The following is a 17,126-nucleotide window of genomic DNA, read 5'->3' on the forward strand; positions in this document are numbered from 1 at the left end:
TTTTTTTTTCATAAAAGCATATTCATGCTAAAGTAGAAAATACTGTGATGACTTTTTCATAAAAGCCAAATAGGCAGGCAAGAGAGCATTTGTCTCACTGGAGAACAAAGGATGAATTTACCTGGGCCAGTGTAACCACGGCATGGCCAGATTACATTGAGGAGGTAAACTCAGTCCAGTGGCAATTGGACAGCAAAAAACAAATTGCTGTCCAGCCCTGGCCTGAGTGGTTATTGGCTCCAAAACTGAACGCTGAATTCCCACTCCTCTCCGGTCTTTCTTGTTAGGAGGCGGGGCTGGGGGCCTTTTAATTTCAAAATTTCTTTAGGGACTGATTACTTTTGTAAATGCTCTAGAGACCAGGGAGTGGGCTTAGTTCTTTTAGTAGGAACGGATACCCACCTCCCCCCAGCACCTGTTGCAGTGAGCAGCATAGTGAATTTCTCCACTTTGGAAGAGGTCCTTGCTTCCCTTTAGGAAGATCAAACTCATGTCTTATGACTAGAATATGAGCAAAGAGGAAGAATTTGAGGTGAAACCAGAAAATGGGATCTACCTAGGAGTACGTTCTCCAGTGAATGTGAGTATTCCTAGGCATACTTCTCACCCATGACTCCATGCAGGTCGTGAATTCTCCCGCGGCGTGCAAGGAATGGAAAGGAAGTCTTCAGTGGATATACAGGGTATGGAAATGAGGGCAACAGGCCCTCTGGGGACAGTGGGGATGTGGAAGGGTGTGTGTCTCTCTAAAGGGGCTGCAGCAACTCCGCTGCAGTCACCTGTTGCCTTGTGATATAGGTCCAGTATTGAACAAAAGCCAGAGCCTAGATTTTTATAAATTGTTCTGATTTCTAAATGTCAGTGACTAATTCACTTTTCTCTAAAATTCAGTGTAGGCTCAACACAAGCATCAGAGTGCCAGCTTCAGCCTGCAGGCACCTCTGCTCTGTACCCTTCCCTAAGCTGCCTTGTTCCTTCCCAAGCTTCACATAGCAAGCATGAGCAATGACTCCCCAGTCCACACTCCAGCCTGGGCCCCACCGGAGCTCCACGTCTACACTTCTCAGCTCAGACCCTGCTCCTGGTCCGTGCACGTGTGTGTGTGCATGTGTTTTGTTTTGTTTTGTTTTTATTTTTTTTACCAACATTTAAGGCACTGATGAAGGAGGAGCTAATGAAGGAAAGAGAAGAACCTCACTGATGGCATCCAACATGGCAGAGAGGTCAGGACGGCCCCTTCCTCTTCCTTGTAGCTCCAACCCTGAACACAATGCCTGGTACACAGGCATTAGCAAATGTTTATGATCAAATGACAAATTGAAGGAATACATTAGAAGACAAATAAAGTCACTGTGTCATCCACAAGGAATAATGACCAAGACCTGAAGCAGAAATTATCAGCCACTGAATGGAATTGGGGATGGAGAAACAAAAGCTTATGAAGTCAGAGGTCAAAATAGGAGAAAAAAGAAAGGTAGAGAATCTTAAATTCCATAGCCTGAGTCAAAGTTGTGGTATATGATTTGGAGACAGAAAGCCTGGATTGGAATCATTGCTCTGGCAATTGGCAGCCACGAGATTTGGGGCAAGTCATAGACTCCCATGGTTCTTGGTTGCTACATCTCCACACCTGGGAACTGGGCCTGGTATTACCTGGTTCCCGGAGGTGAATGGAGGGCTCACATGGGAGAGCAGACTTTCAAATGCTTCATAAACTGAAAAACCCCAGAAGGGGGAGAAGGGGACAAAAGAGTCCAGCCACTTAGCGGATGATGAGTCAGAAGGACAGAGAAAAGCCAACATGTTTCTTGGGCTGTCTGAAAAGACGGCTGCTGGCTTAGCCCTTGGCTTGAGTCACCCTGATTAACAGGTGCCTGGACAGCCGGAAGTTTGGCTCTGACTAAACTGATTGGACGAGTGAGTGGGGAGGCTCTCCTTAGCTTGGCGAGTGACTGGAGAAAGCTAAGACAGCAGCGAAAAGAGAAAACAACCTTCCCATCCAGGGCAAGGACAGCTGGATCATCTGTGAAACTCACCGACAGCCAGTCTCCAAGGGTACATGTGTAACAATTCTTCCAGGGCCTCCGTGTTGATGAAGAGGGCACACCAACGAACGAGCTCATTCAGGGTGTGAATTATTTATGTTCATAACATGCAAGATTACACAGATCCATTAACAAAAATGACATCTGGCAGCCACTTCTAAACAATTACAGTAACTGTGGTTTTCAGCAGTGAGCAAGACAATAAAATAGAGCAGCCACCCTCTAGCCTGCTGAGTATCTCTCCTTGACCTCAGCAGCTGAAAGCTATAATAGATAAATGGTTAAGATAAATGTGGGCTCTGGAAACAGACAGACCTGGTTCGAATCCTAGCTCTATCACCTTGGGCCACTTACTTAACCTCTCTGAGTCTCAGTTTCCCCAGCTGTAAAATGGGAATAGTAACAGTGGCTACTTTCAAGGGGGGGTTGTTAGGAATAAATGACATGACTTTTGCAAAAAGCTAAGCATGGCCCTTCTTTCAGAGAAAGTAGTCCAAAAATGATAGATAACAAATCTACTTCTACAATTCCCTTGGAATTCTGTCTTAGATCTAGTGCCTTTCTCACTGGGATCTGGAGGCTTCTAGACTGTTAAATTAATTTAATTAAGACTTTTAGGACAAAGAGTTTATTTTCTTGGAGCCAGAGGGTATCTCAAAGGTCGATAAGGAGACAAAGAAGACCCCAAATTTAAAAGGTTCTAGGCAACCCTAGAGTTCTTCAACCAGCATGGCTCCACTTTGATCTGTTCTATTATATAGGAGCTGGGTGTACCATTTTGCTTGATGAAAGGTTTTCACTAGTAAAAAATAATTCAATTTCTTCACAGTACAAAAAGAGAAGCTGAGGCCCAGAGAGAAGTGACTTGCCCAAGGATACATTGTGAATATGTACCACACACAGGACTGGTTTTTTTGTCTCCAAATGTTTGCTAAGCATAAATAATAATGTCGAAATTGTTAATTATTAGATAATTAATATCCCCAATCCAACTGTTCTGTCTTTAACTAGATCAATGTTACCCTCCATCCAATATGCTCTGTCTCCTTCGAGATGTGGGCTGAAAAGACCTATCTCCCACCCAGAGAGAGAGGGAATCTCACGTAGGTGTCTCCATACCCTGTGCCTGGGATCTGCCCTACAACCCAAGAACTTTCACATTCTGTTGTTTTGCTTTTGCTTTTATTTTCGGATGGGTTCATGGAAGAGCAAACCAAGCCAAATTAAAAGAGATTGGGAAGAAATAAAGAGGGAGGGAGAAAAGAGAATCCATGAAATCCCAAATGAGAAGAGTTCTGTATATGTGCAATATCTCACCCCCAGGAAAACCATTAAATTATCATCATATCCTCATGTGCATCCTCAGAGCTGGCCGCTGTTGAGTGCTTATTTGAGCCAGGCTCTGTGCCTTGCACTTTTCACATGTTTTCTCATCTAGCTCTCTCAAGAACCTTATAAGGCAGGTATTATTATTTCCATTTTCAGGTGAGGAAAGAAGTATAGAGACAATTAAATAAATAGTACAAAATCACAAGACAGGGGCAGAGCCAACATTTGAATTCACATCAGTGTGACTCCAGAACTTTTACCTTTAACCACAGTATACAGTGAATGTAGCACCCTACAGCTACATGCAACTTACACATATTCAAAAGATATCTTCAAATAAGCAAACAAAACAAGCAGAGAGAGAGAGAGAGAAACAAGCTAACAATGTATGTGGCCCCACCATGGACCCCAGGGTGAGTGTCAGAGAGAGATGTGCTCCCATGGTCCATGCACAGCCACGTGCCTTCTGTAGCATCATCGCCACGGCAATCAGAGAGTCACTCCGGGGTTTAAAGACGCACTTTTTCATTTCACCTAAATATGAGCCAGTTTGTCATCTGACCCTCTAAGAAGCAACAGTGAGTGATCTGGGGGAAAAAATCCCTTAAAAATGGTTGGGTTTTGATTCTGTCAGTTTCCAACAAGAGAAAGCCAGCCCTTCTGAGGGATGTTCAAGGGAAATTTTGACCATACCCTATTTCTCCTTAGGTGTTCACATTAGAACCAAACTCCCTTAGAGGTTGTGCCTTCTGTCTCTGTACTGAAAGGGAGCCTGATGGGAGGACAGGAATCCAGCTTTTGGCCCTCACTCTGCCACCAGACTCAAGCGAGACGCCTCCGCGCCATTAAAATTATCATCCTGCCAACAAGGTACCCATTTGCTGCTAGTACACTTACTCTCCATCACGCCTGCCACAGGAGAGGTTTGACTAAGCCGACCACTGGGGAACTAAATGATTAAGAAGCCCTTACTTGGTGTTAGGGTCTAGTCTCTAAAGTCTGCGGGACCTGGGTTAAGCCAAGTTGAACTCTACAAGGGGATGGTCCAGACCCTCAGGAGATTCCCTGTGAGGGGCAGGCCACCCACCAAGCCCCCTTCCCAGAAACACCGAGTTATTTAGTGCCCAGGGCAATCCTTGCCCCTGGGGCTATGGAAGAATAAAAGGGGACAGGTTCCTGGCCTGGAGACACAATTGCTGCAGGACTGGGGCTTGGACTTAGACTTAAGGAAACAAAGACAGGGTGCAGCCCCTCTCCATCCAAGTCAGCACCCCCTCCCCAGGTACAGCAACGAGCCGCTTGGTCATTCGTAATCTCAATAGCAGAAGGCAGGTGGCAGGGGCCAAGGGGAGGAAGGAGAGCCTTTCCAGCCGACTGCTATCTCAGCTGATGAATCCAGAAGTTTGTGTTATCAAAAATAAAAAAAGGAAAGAAAAAAAGTTAACCAAGGGTGGTTACAGGGAGGCTGGACTGCACACTGCAGGGCCTCCTGGTGAAAGAGGAGAAGGACTTCCTCCTTCAGCCAGTGGCTTTTGTCTTCATCGTGCCAAGCAGCCATCCACATTGGCTTTGTTTTCTTTAAATGAATTGACCCGTTTTATTTGAACAAATAGACCAATTGTTTGAGTTCCAGGCAACACAGCCTTGATATTCTTCTGCAAGTTAGCAAAGTTTCTCAAATAACAGCGCTACACGCCTGCCCGAGCTGATGAAACGTGCAACTTAATCATCTAGGGCCGCGAGCCAGTGTGCTTGCTGGAGAAGAGAGTCAGGCACAACAGTCTATGCGTAACGAGGGTCCAGGGCCCTGTGGAACTCCATGGAAAACAATTCTCTTTGGAGCTGAACCCTATTACAGTGGTTAGATCCTGCCCCGGTGGAACAATTTCACTTGTAAATACTGAAAGGACCTCGAAACAGACACCTATTAATAGAAAAGAACCCAGACCTAACCATTCTGCTGTTTACACTGTACTTTGTAGCATTGTACATTGTACTTTTTACATTGTACTTTGTAGCACAATAGCCCAGACTTCTGTGGTCTGCTCCTTGGCAAGGGTCCCTCTGCCCCTAACCAGAGGGGTGCTCTGTAGACCAGCCTGCTTAGCTGGGGCTGAAGGAATCAAGCCCCACTCTGCCTCCAAAGGCTAAGACAGGTACTGTTTGCTACTGGTACACTTATTCTCCAAACAGCTTTAGAAGGGGTGTGTGTGTGTGTGTGTATGTGTGTTCGTATATATTTAATATTACTATTATATATATATATAGGATATATGTATGTATCTCGTACCTGTTTAGCTTTCATACAACCCATGAACGTTCCCCTCCTGTTACCTTGCTTTTATTCCCAATTGATTTGCAGGGAAGTCTTTTCTTCTCTTACAAGGTGATAATTCACTAGGCCAGAACTGTCTCTTGTATCCCTAAATTGAGAGAATATCAGTGGATCTTAAAGGAGGAATTTTAAAGGTCCATTTTCCAATCCAGTGCTTGGCTCCCTATCCCAGAGCCCAGTTCAGGACTGGCTCTCAGTTGGCACTCGGTAAATATTTGTCAGCTTAATCAAGAGGCTGGTTAAAAAGCTGACTGGGGTTTGCCCCGCTCAAAGGCAATTTCAGGGCCTTGGCTCTGCATCCTTGATTAGGCTAGAGCCAGAGGGGACCTCAGACACCGACTCATAAAGGTGCACACGCACAATTGTAAGCTCCACAGGGCAGGTTAGGACCCCCCAGTCCCTTCCCAGGGCAGCCCCTGAGCCAAGGTATCAAGTACAAGTAGTTCATTTGGGAGGTGATCCCAGAAAATACCAGCAGGAGATTTGGAAAGTAAGATGGAAAGGGGCCGGGCACTGTGACACACGCCTGTAATCCTAGCACTCTGGGAAACTGAGGCAGGAGGGTCAATTGAGGCCAGGAGTTCGAGACCAGCCTGAGCAAGAGTGAGACCTCATCTCTACAAAAAAAATAGAAACATTAGCCAGGCATGGTGGCACATGCCTGTAGTCCTAGCCACTCGGGAGGCTGAGGCAGGAGGATCCCTTGAGCCCAGGAGTTTGAGGTTGCAGTAAGCTATGATGACACCACTGCACTCTGGCCCAGGTGACAGAGCGAGATTCTGTCTACAAAGAAAAGCAGCCAAACCATGATGTGTTAACAAGCAACTGAGTCCTATTCCCAATGGGGACCTCTGGGAGACAATGTAGCACATGCCTCAGAGTTCAACCCACCAAGGGACATTTTCTCCACCCCTGTCTGTTAATGGAAGCCTTCTCCTGCAGACAGCAGTCCCCAGCACTCACTCCCGGACTGCCCTGAGCATCGGCAAGCATGCTGCTGCAGCCCGAGAGAGACCTGCAGTATCCCAGGTGCGTGCAATAAGAAGCTGGTGCGTAAAGGAAAGGCGAGTCCCGGCAGGTGGGAGCAGGGCAGTGACGGTGGCAGATATAGTGGGATCCCCAGTGCCTATAGCAGTGCCTGGCTGTGTAGCTGGTGTCAAGAACAAAGTTGCATAAATGAATGCGTTTATTCCATTGGTTTTCTAAAACTTTTTTATGTTTTAAAAGGAGGATACTTTCTTCAAAGGAAATGTTATGAACAAAGTTCAAAATGTAAAAATGATTAAAGAGAAGTTGCCTGATTTAAGGACTGAAGCCCCATCCCCTCCCCTTTCCATACACAGACACCTGTGAGGAACATCCACTGTGCTTCAGAGCACTGGGTGGGAAGCCCTGGTCTAATCCATCCCCTTGTCTTACAAACAGGACAATTGAGTGTCATGTCACTGGTGACACCATCAGTTGGTGCTGGAAGTCAAAGGTGGCCCAGGAGAGTTGGTCAATGAGAATGGGCACCACCCCTGGGCTTTGGCTCTAACTTAGCAGGAGCCTCTCCTAGAGGCACTGGGAAGCCCTGGCTGAGGACTGGGAGGTTCTTTCCCCAAGATTGGGGGAAAGGAGAAGCACTGCTGTGTGGTCATGACACCTCGACCAAGAGCACAAGTGAGTAAGTCCGTTGTCATTCACGTCCCATCGTCCCATCGCCCTCACTCCAGAACCAAACATTAGCAGCCAAGGGGAATGTCAACACCATCCCTTGTCATTCTCATAGAAGCTGCTTTTCACGGCTGCCTGAGGGGCTGTCATCTTGGACAGCAGACTCGACACATCCATGTGGACCCGGAGCAAACACATCTTGAGGAGGTAGCTGGGAGCAGCAATCCTGAAGAAATTAAAAACATGAGTTTATGCTACAATGTCAAATTTGAGGTCACTAAACTGGAATGAACTCTCATGGACAGAGACAGAGAGAGAGATGAGGAAGGAAAGATTTCAGCACTGACTTCCAGGAGCTTTTGGATTTCCTGTAGCGACGTCTGGATCACACGCACGGCGTCCACCCTTCTGAGTCTGGATCTCTTGCCACCAACACTGAAACCCCCGAGCCAGCTGTCTTCCTTCTGGGCTTGACATTAGTCCAAACACCAGGTGAGGCAGCCAAGTCCACCTCCTCGTTTTATGGATGCAAGGGGGAAAATACGTCTTCCTTGGTCTCTTTGGAGTAACTGGGCATTCCCTCTGCTGACAAAAAGAAAAAAGAAATAATAAGGAATGGTTTGATGTGAACCTCAGTGGAAACTAGTTCTTGGTCTCTGTCTATTGCCCAAAGAGGGGACTAATGGATCATTGCAACGGGGACATCTTGCCCCATCTCTTCATTGTGCAGATGAAAATTGTAGGCCCCAAAAAAGAGAAAGTGGCTTGCCTAAGGTCACAGTTACTTAATGGAAGATCTGGGACTAAAATGCCAGTTTTTCCTAATTCCTGGTCCAGTGCCTCTTTTTTTACACTAATTTTGAATAAAATCTGCCTTTTTTGCTTTAGTTCTGCTGTTTTCCCCCTTTCCTTTCTTTCTTTGTTTCTTTTCTCTTCTTTCCTTTTATTTTCTTTCTGGCTCTGCACCTGGCATATAGACTCTCATTAAGTATTTGTTAAATGAAGCATTGTGTAAATATATGGCTGAATTTGCCTTCTGAAGGAAAGTCGGAATTTTGTTTTAAAAGCCCATTTTTCAGCCATCAGAGATCTTCCAAACGGTACCCACAGAAGCATGTTGAATAAGCTGCATTCTTGATAGAAAGTTGAAGTTGCTAGATGCAGGTCAAAGTTCGGAATAAGAAGGGGTGATGAAAAGTGCGTGGTACATGGTAGCAATTGAGAGGAGCATTACAGAAACACCTCCTTGGAGGATTCTTAGATCCCTCCCCTCCTTGGCCCATGTCAGGGAGAAGTTCATCCAGAGCTTGCCTGGTGAAGGGCTGGAATTACTTCCTGATCCAAAATTCTATAATTCAGCACATCAATTGACCTAAAACCAGGATATCCCTGCTGCTGGCTATGATCATGTCTATACTCTTAAAACACTTAACCTGATAAGGGGATTTGTAAAAATTGACTATCTGGGGCCAAAACAGCCACAGTGATTTCCACCTAAGAGGGAAGTCTCTAGACATGAGAGTGTCTCTGGGGAAGCTTGAGCTTGTCTTCCCTTTGGCTTTGTCTACTTGTCCTTAGCACTTGAGTATTGGGAAGCAAGCAGTAGGTTTTGTTTATTTGGATTTCGCTATTTACTAACCATTCCTCTCCTTTCCAATAAAACAGGCTAGCTGTTAACATGATTTTTTTTCCAAACAACACACACACTATCAACGAAGAAAATAAAAATGACTGTCAACGTTTTTATGAGTTTCCTTCCTTTCACTTTCCTGACTCGATCACCCAACATTTTAGCCTCCCCCTGGTGCTCTCAGCCACTAAGAACTATCTTTTTTGAGTACATTGGGCTGAACCCTTTATGCTACCTTATTTAATTTGCACAACATCCCACAACGTGGTGATTATTATCTTCATTTTACAGATTGAAAACTGAGTTTCAGAGAGGTTGTGACCTGCCCAAGGGCATACAGTTAATAAGTGACGGAACTGGGTTTCACATCCAGATTTACTTTATTTCCAAAGATCAAGTCTTAAAAAAAAACAAATAGCTACCATTGTGCCTTTACTATGTGCCAGACACTGTGCTAAGTGCCTATATACATCGTGTCAGAGCTTTGAAGCAAATGGATAAAATAGGTTTTATTCTATGGTTGAGAATCCTAAGGTATAGAAGGGTAAGTGACTTGCCCAGAATTACACAGCTGGTAAAATGCAGCCAAGAAGCAAATTTGGGATTTCTGACTCCATGCTCTTAACCAGGAAGCTACATGATATGTTCCGCTTCATAGGCTGAGACAGATTTATGCATCTATGATTCCATACTCTACCCTCTATTCTGTAATTCGTTTATTTGTGAGTTTTTAACCCTTACCTTTAAACTCGAAATGACATGACCCAACCCGCTCCCTGAAGCCGACAATTGGCCCCTCCTCCATCCGGTGGCCCCTCTATTTGATCACAGCCTGCACGAGACCGTTGGTCTCAGCCATCTTGCCCTCTGCGACTCCTTGACTCCTCACCTTCAACTCACCTTGAGTTTGTCGTCTCGCACCTACCCTTCAAACCTGGTGCTTCATACAGGCCACCCGCCCAGACCTCAGGCTTCAAACAAACCCTCTTCTCAATGATTTGGTGGCTCCTGACCAAGACTCTGGAGTGATGCCTCACCCCATCCAACCTGCTACCCGGTACTCCAACATCCAGCCTTGCCTTGCAACACTTGCCGCCCTCCCCCACCTCCCTGGACTCGCTCTGCGTTAATAAGTCAACAGAAGAAATTCCATCAGATAAGCTCTAAAATCCTTATAGTTGAAAGATAATATCCAGTGTTATCACTTCCATTTAACTAGAGAGATGAAAGTTTCTTGATAAATATGCACAGACTACACTACTCTGAGGTCGAATTAGGTCCATCACTCTGCTTGAGGAAATCTAGCTGTGTGGCTTTGGGCAAGTCACTTCACCTCTCTGGTCACTAGCTTCTTGATCTGTCAAATAATGGGTAGAAGTAGGTAATCCCATGTGCCTGCAAACTCTGAAAATCTATTATTCTATGATTAATGAAATGACAAGCCTGGTAGACATTACTCCTATCAGTGTTTTCGTCCAATCGTTAACCAAATTCATGAGGCCGTTTCTGCAATTCAACTGCAAAGTTCACTTTCAGGGAGAAGGGGAGGACTCAGGGAAGTTGGACATCCCTGGACTTAGGGTTTAGGGGGCTAAACCCTAAGTTGACCACAGGGTGCTGGCAACAGTGAAAGAAAATCTAGGGCATCCTCTCAGGAATGGGGTGCACTTTGGAATGAAGGAACACTTTCAGAGAGTAGAAATCTGTTAGCTGACCGAAGCCAAGATGAAACTCACTTTTTAAAAATGTTTGGATTTTTTTTTTAAGTTTGGCTCAATCACTTGTTTTTCACTGTTCCTTATGTAATCTTGTGGGATGCAGCGTCAGAAGTCATAAATCATTCATAGTGCTCTGGGAAAAAAAAAATCATTGCGCAAAGCGGATGCAACTTAAAATGAAATGAGAGAAATCTTTGCATGAAACCCAAAAGAAAAGTGTAACTTGCCCGTTTCGTAGCCCACGCTGATCACTAATTCTCAAGATGGCTATGTGACTCGGTCATTTGTTTCTAGTTTCTTGTTGTGCTTGGTTTTAGGTGGAGACTGAGTTAAAGACATAGTCTGTTACGTCCGCACTGCATTTTTCTAGGAATCTTAAAAAAGATGTTGTAGTCATGGCGTTTTCTGGAATGATGGAAACTGGCAGATTTTTATTTCCTGCTTGAAGAAACCCGGAAAGACCCTCTTTGTCCAAAATCCCCTTTTCAGTATGCCTGTCACTGTCATCCATAATCCCTATGACTTAGTTAAACTCCCTTTGTAAAATATAAAATACTTTTGCCCAAAACCCACACACAAAAACACAAAGTTGCCCCCGGCAGAGGTAACACATAAAGCTAACTCTCAAACATTAACAACTTAATAAAATTGGTTTAGCCAAATTATTTCTAATGTGGCAGCTGGCTGTGATGAGGTTTCTAATCAACAAGAAAATTATGTTTTTTTAAACCTCTTTCATATTCATTAACTGGTTCAAGCTCCGCAGGAGTGGCAAGGATGGGTATGTGTTCATTCATTAACTCGTTCCTACAACAAACTTTACTGACGTCAGGCACTAAGTACTGATAATAACTCTACTTGCCCTTGTGTCGCTAAAAGTGTTTGGAGGCGGGGGACAGACAGGTAAAAAGCATTACAGAGACACAAACCAAAATGAGAACAGCTCCCAAAAGCTGTGTTTTGCCTTAAGTCAAACGGCTAGAAAGTTCTAGAGCAGGGATTTCCTCCTAAGTCTTACAAGTCTAAATTCAGAACACTCTTAAAGACATTCTAGAACTTTTTATAAATGGGCAAATTTTGATGGGAGAAAGTGAGGAAAAGGAAGCTCCCAAACTGAGGTCCTGTTAGCGAAAGAATAATCTGAGTTAAGTACCACAGGAGCTAGTGAGCAGCCAGCAGAACTGAGTGAGATTCCTCAGCAGAACCCAGGAGGGAAGCGTTCCCACAGATCAACTTCATAGTTTCTCCCCGGCAGCCCAGAGTTGTTGTTGAACCAAGCACAGTGTCTGGCATTGGGCTGGTGCTCAAGAAACATCTCTCTCTGTTCAATTGAACTTAAATTAGTCATAGGACCTCTCACGGGTATGTTACCTAATGACACACAGTGCCACTCCCCCCAAAAAAAAACCCTTGAAATCTCAGTGTTGTTGCCTTGAACCCCCAATTCTATGGCATGGGAAAGCCTTAAACCATCCTCAAGATCCTTGCTTTTTCCTCCTGTTGAGAATCTTATGATTTAGCTTACTAATTCCATTCTACCCCCATATCCCAAGGCATAGTCCTTCCTCCATTTTCCACGAGAAATCTATTTATGTCAACCATTTGCTAAGCTTTCAAGGCTTCACTGAAGACCAGACAGTTTGAGGGGTGATTAAATCATGTGCAACACAGCACAGCTGATTCACCATCTTGCTGGTTCTGCCACCCTCTCCTTCCTCCTCCCTCATACTTCCTTCTCCCTTTCCAGAGCAACAAATACTTTCTTCCTCTTTGCTCAGGTACAGCTACATCATATACCCAGAATCTCAACTTTTACAGTAAGTGGGCTTGTCAAGGGGTTTTTCCCCACACAAATGGGTATCTCCTCAGAAAGTCTTCAGACCAACTGCTAAGACAATAGAAATTTTCTGTCTCTTATTCCATCCAAGACAGAAATCAAAGATGTAGACCACCAAACGTAAATTAGTACAACCTCTACGGAAAACAGTACGGGAATCTTCAAAGTATTAAAAGTAGACCTACCATTCAATCTGGCAATCCCATTACTGGGTGTCTACCTCGCTTCCAAAAAAAAGAAATAATTATATCAAAGAAACACGTGCGCTTGTATGTTTATTGCAGCACAATTAGCAATTGCAAAGACATGGAATCAACCTAAGTGCCCATCAGTTGATGAGTGAGTAAAGAAAATGTGGTGTATATAGACACCGCGGAGTACTACTCAGCTATTAAAAAGAATGAAATAATGTGTTTCATTCACGGCAACATGGATGGGATTGGAAGCCATTATCCTAAGTGAAGAATCTCAGGAATGGAAAAATAAATACCACGTGTACTCACTTATAAGCGAGAGCTAAGCGATGGATGTACATGGTCATAGAGTAGTATAATAGACTTTGGAGACTCAGAAGGGGAAAGGGTGGGAGGGGGCAAGGGAGCAAAAACTACCTATTGGGTACAATGTGTACTATTAAATATTTGGGTGATGGGTGCACTAAAAGCCCTGACTTCGCCACTGTAAAATTTATCTGTGTATCAAAAAAGCCCTTGAACTCGCTAAACCTATTGAAATTTTTCAAAAAATGTAGACCACTGCTTGTTATTTTCAGTATTTCCTTTGGTCACATAATGAAAAATGGCAGAGAGTCACTATTATTATAGTTCCTAATGCTTTCCTAACTCGATTGAAGGACTGCGTTCACCTCAATCCAACGGCCAGCATATCCACCTAGCTTTGATTCTCTGGCACCACAGGCTTTCTACGCCCTACGTGTGCTCTGATGTGTTCTGGGTGTGCAGCTAAACGCAACAGAAAAAAAAAAACTATTAAAAACCCACTGTGTACGAAGTATAATGCCAGGGACCAGGGAGAATAACGAATCATGGCCTCTGTTCTCCAAGAACTTGTGAGCCCAGCTCTGGCACCAACCAAGCACATAATGCTAGGAACATGACTAACCCCCAAGCCTCAGTTTCCTCATCTGTAAAATGATAATGTTATAAATACCTACCTATTAGAATCATTGCAAAGAATAAGTAAGGTAAAAATGAAACATAAGAGAAAACATGTAAAGTACTTGGCTTGGCACATGGTTAATAATAATAATAATAATAAATGGTGTATAAATAAATAAATCAATGCTGAGTGCTCAATGAAACAAGAAAAGATACATAATATAAGGCAGACTTTGATCAATTTTACAGGAGAGATACAAAGTACTAACGTGATATGCGGGAGGGAAGGAGTCGTAGTTCTAATCGAGAGGATTGAAAAAGGCAACAGAGTAGATGGAAGGTGAGCTGGGTGTGAAGACTGACTAGGATTTGGGAAAATGTCCTTAGGAAGTTCCCACAGGGTGTTGATAATTACTGTTAAAAAGTTATGTATTTCTGGCAGTGTTTCGGTCTTAAAGGATGATGAGCGTGGCTCCTACCAGCTAAGGTGAGAAGCAATGTTGCTATATTCAGAAATGATTTGGTTGCTTAAAGTCTTCAAAGATTTATGACTAAAACTCTACCTGACCCGTCTACAGGTGGCATAGAATTATCAGACTGGAGGTTGCAGGTACCTGAATGATGATTTAGACCAGTACTCATTAGACGTCTCAACTGTCGTAGGTGCAACATCCTCATCCAAAAGCCAGCTAATCATCATTTTGCACACCTCCAAAGACAAAAAATTCCTTGCTGATACCATGTTGACCACAATTAACATCAAAAAGAACCAGAGGTTGGGAAACCCACCAGGTGGATGGGAGATCATGGCGAGAAGGACATGGTTCCTAGAAAGTATCAGTTTTAGAGGGAAACTTAGCTTGGCCCTAGGCACACCATTCAATCTCTCTGGACCTCACAGCATCTCTCCTGTTGCTTCTACCTATCATATCCTGAAACCTCAGATCAAAAAGGTAACACAGACTAAATGACATGTTGTGGAGAAAATCAACTGAAATCAAGCATGCAAATGTATTTTGTAACTTTTCAACTACAAAATAAAGGGATTATTATTATTACCACTATGAAAACATTCCATTTCAATTCAACAAGCAGCACATTAGTCTCAGGGTTACAGAAATGAATAATCCAACCCTACTCTGCCCTGGACCAACCACGCCTGGAAGCCTTGCATCCAGATGTGCACACCACAGTTTAACCAATACACTACAGTCTGGCCCAAAGCTGGAGATATTGCGCAGACAGAGGCTGTCCATCTGATTGGAAACTCTTATCATAACTATATGGGAGGAACTGAAACTCTTTTAAATTAGAGACGGCAGAGCATATGTCCATGGGTGAAATTACCATGGAAGTGGATCTCAGCTTTATGTAAGGAATAGTTAGAGTTGCTCGACTGGAAAAGTTAGTGAATCCCCATTGCCAGAAGTATTTCAGACAGATCTGGAGAACTAGCTCTCAGAATATTGTAGGAGACATTTTTGCACTGGCTGGGAGATTAGCTCAGAAGATATATAAGTGTACTCTCAGTTCTGAGTTCCCAAATTCTCTCAATACACAGTATTACATATCACGGTTCATTCATTTACCCAATGACATTTAGTGAATGTCTCCTGACTTTGGGGCCTGCATGCCTGGGTTTAAAGTGGCACAGCTGTACCACTTCCAAGTTGTGAGACCTTGGACAAGTTAGCTTCTCTGTATCTCAGTTTCTTTATCTATAAAATCGGAATAATACTAGTTTCTGCTTCATGGAGTTGCTGTGAAGATGAAAGGAGATGGTTTATGTAAAGTGCTTTTGAACAGTGCCTGGCACATAATACACAGTCAGTTAAAATTAGACGCTAGTAGCAGCAATATATAATATGTTTCCTGTTTCTGCTGAAATATATGATAGTCATATGTCAAGCACTGAGCTAGACACTAGATCGCCAGAGTTAAGAAAACAGACATCAATCCTACCTTTCTTGAATTTAAAGTCAGCCAGGAGGTGGGAGGGTGTAAAAGATAATAAAAAGTCATAAAACGTAAATATAGTTTCAAACCGTGACAATTGCTATGAAGGAAAAAGAGAGAGAGAGAGAGAGAGAGAGGATGCAATGATAACACAGGACAGAGGGAAGGGAACTTATTTAGATCGGGAGGTGCAGGGAGAGTTCTTTGAGGAACTGACATTTAAGCTGTGTTGCAATGCACTGTATCCCTGCACCCGTAGTGTAAGGGAGTGCCCCATGCTTAGCCTTAAGTCCACAGAGGAAGCAAGCAGGCCATCTGCAAGGGTATGGAGTCACCTGGCAATGTGATTCCCAAATTGTGCATCAAGTTTCACACTAGACAGTGTTAAGTACAGACAGGCTCTCTTTGCTCTGGCTATTAGATTCTGTTTGCTTTTTGCCTGAAATCTGTAAACTCATCAAGCTACCCATCCATCCGTTCAACCACCCAGCCTATGGGAGGTTCAAAGATATGTAGCCCCGACCTTGAGGAATCCTGTAAGGGAGGCTGATGTGTGCACAAGTTCCTATCAGCAAAGACACATGGGAGTGATGGAAGAAAATGGAATGGAAGTTTGAAGAAGCTAGAAATTCAACACGGATGAGAGTATGAAAGAACTTTTTGGAAAAGGTGGCATGTTGAAGAATGCCAGGGGATTCTAAGAAAGTGAATTCAAAGGAATCGGATCTTACTCAGCATCTGGGTTCCAAAATCAACGCATAAAGCCAAAAAGAAATCATGAATAGAGGATACCCTTGAAAATCCCTTAAGCAGAGACTGTGTCAGAGAATGACACTCTCTCTCAAGAAATCCAATCAGACACTGTGTCCTCTAGTTCTGAAATCAATCATTGTTGCTTTAGTCGAATTTGTGAGCTCGCTTTAAGGGGTCGTGTTGTATAATGTAAAAACTATGAAATCTTCAGTGTTTGATTCACACATAGTGCAGCGAGAGGCTCATCCTGTGGGAAGACCACGGGAGTGGTGAGGAGGAGCGGTCATTGCCACCCCTCTTGCATCCCGCTGGGCAGCACCCGCCACTCAACATGGAGAGGTGGGCAGAGCTGTCCCAGTGGCTCAGCTATCAGCTCACTCTTGCTCTCAGCCTCTCTCTATCCGTCCATCTATCCATTTTATTTTGTGCCAGCTAAATAGTTAAATGTGCATGCATGAAATATAAATATGATATGTGTCCAATGTAGCAAGGTGAAAAACCCAAGGTCAGCAAAGAGCTGGGATATTTAGGAAATAACTCAGTGACCCAATATAAGTGCAAGTTGGGGTCTATATTGTTTTTCTAGGGTTGCCATAACAAAGTACCACAAACTTGATGTCTTAATGCAACAGAAATTTATTCGCTCACAGTTCTGGAGAGCAGAAGTCTGAAATCAAGGTGTCGGCAGGGCCATGCTTCCTCTGGCAGCTCCAGGAGAGATTCCATTCTTTGCCTCTTCCAGCTTCTGG

The sequence above is a fragment of the Propithecus coquereli genome, unplaced genomic scaffold (assembly GCF_000956105.1).
Source record: "Propithecus coquereli isolate 6110/MARCELLA unplaced genomic scaffold, Pcoq_1.0 Scaffold220, whole genome shotgun sequence".
NCBI lineage: Eukaryota > Metazoa > Chordata > Mammalia > Primates > Indriidae > Propithecus > Propithecus coquereli.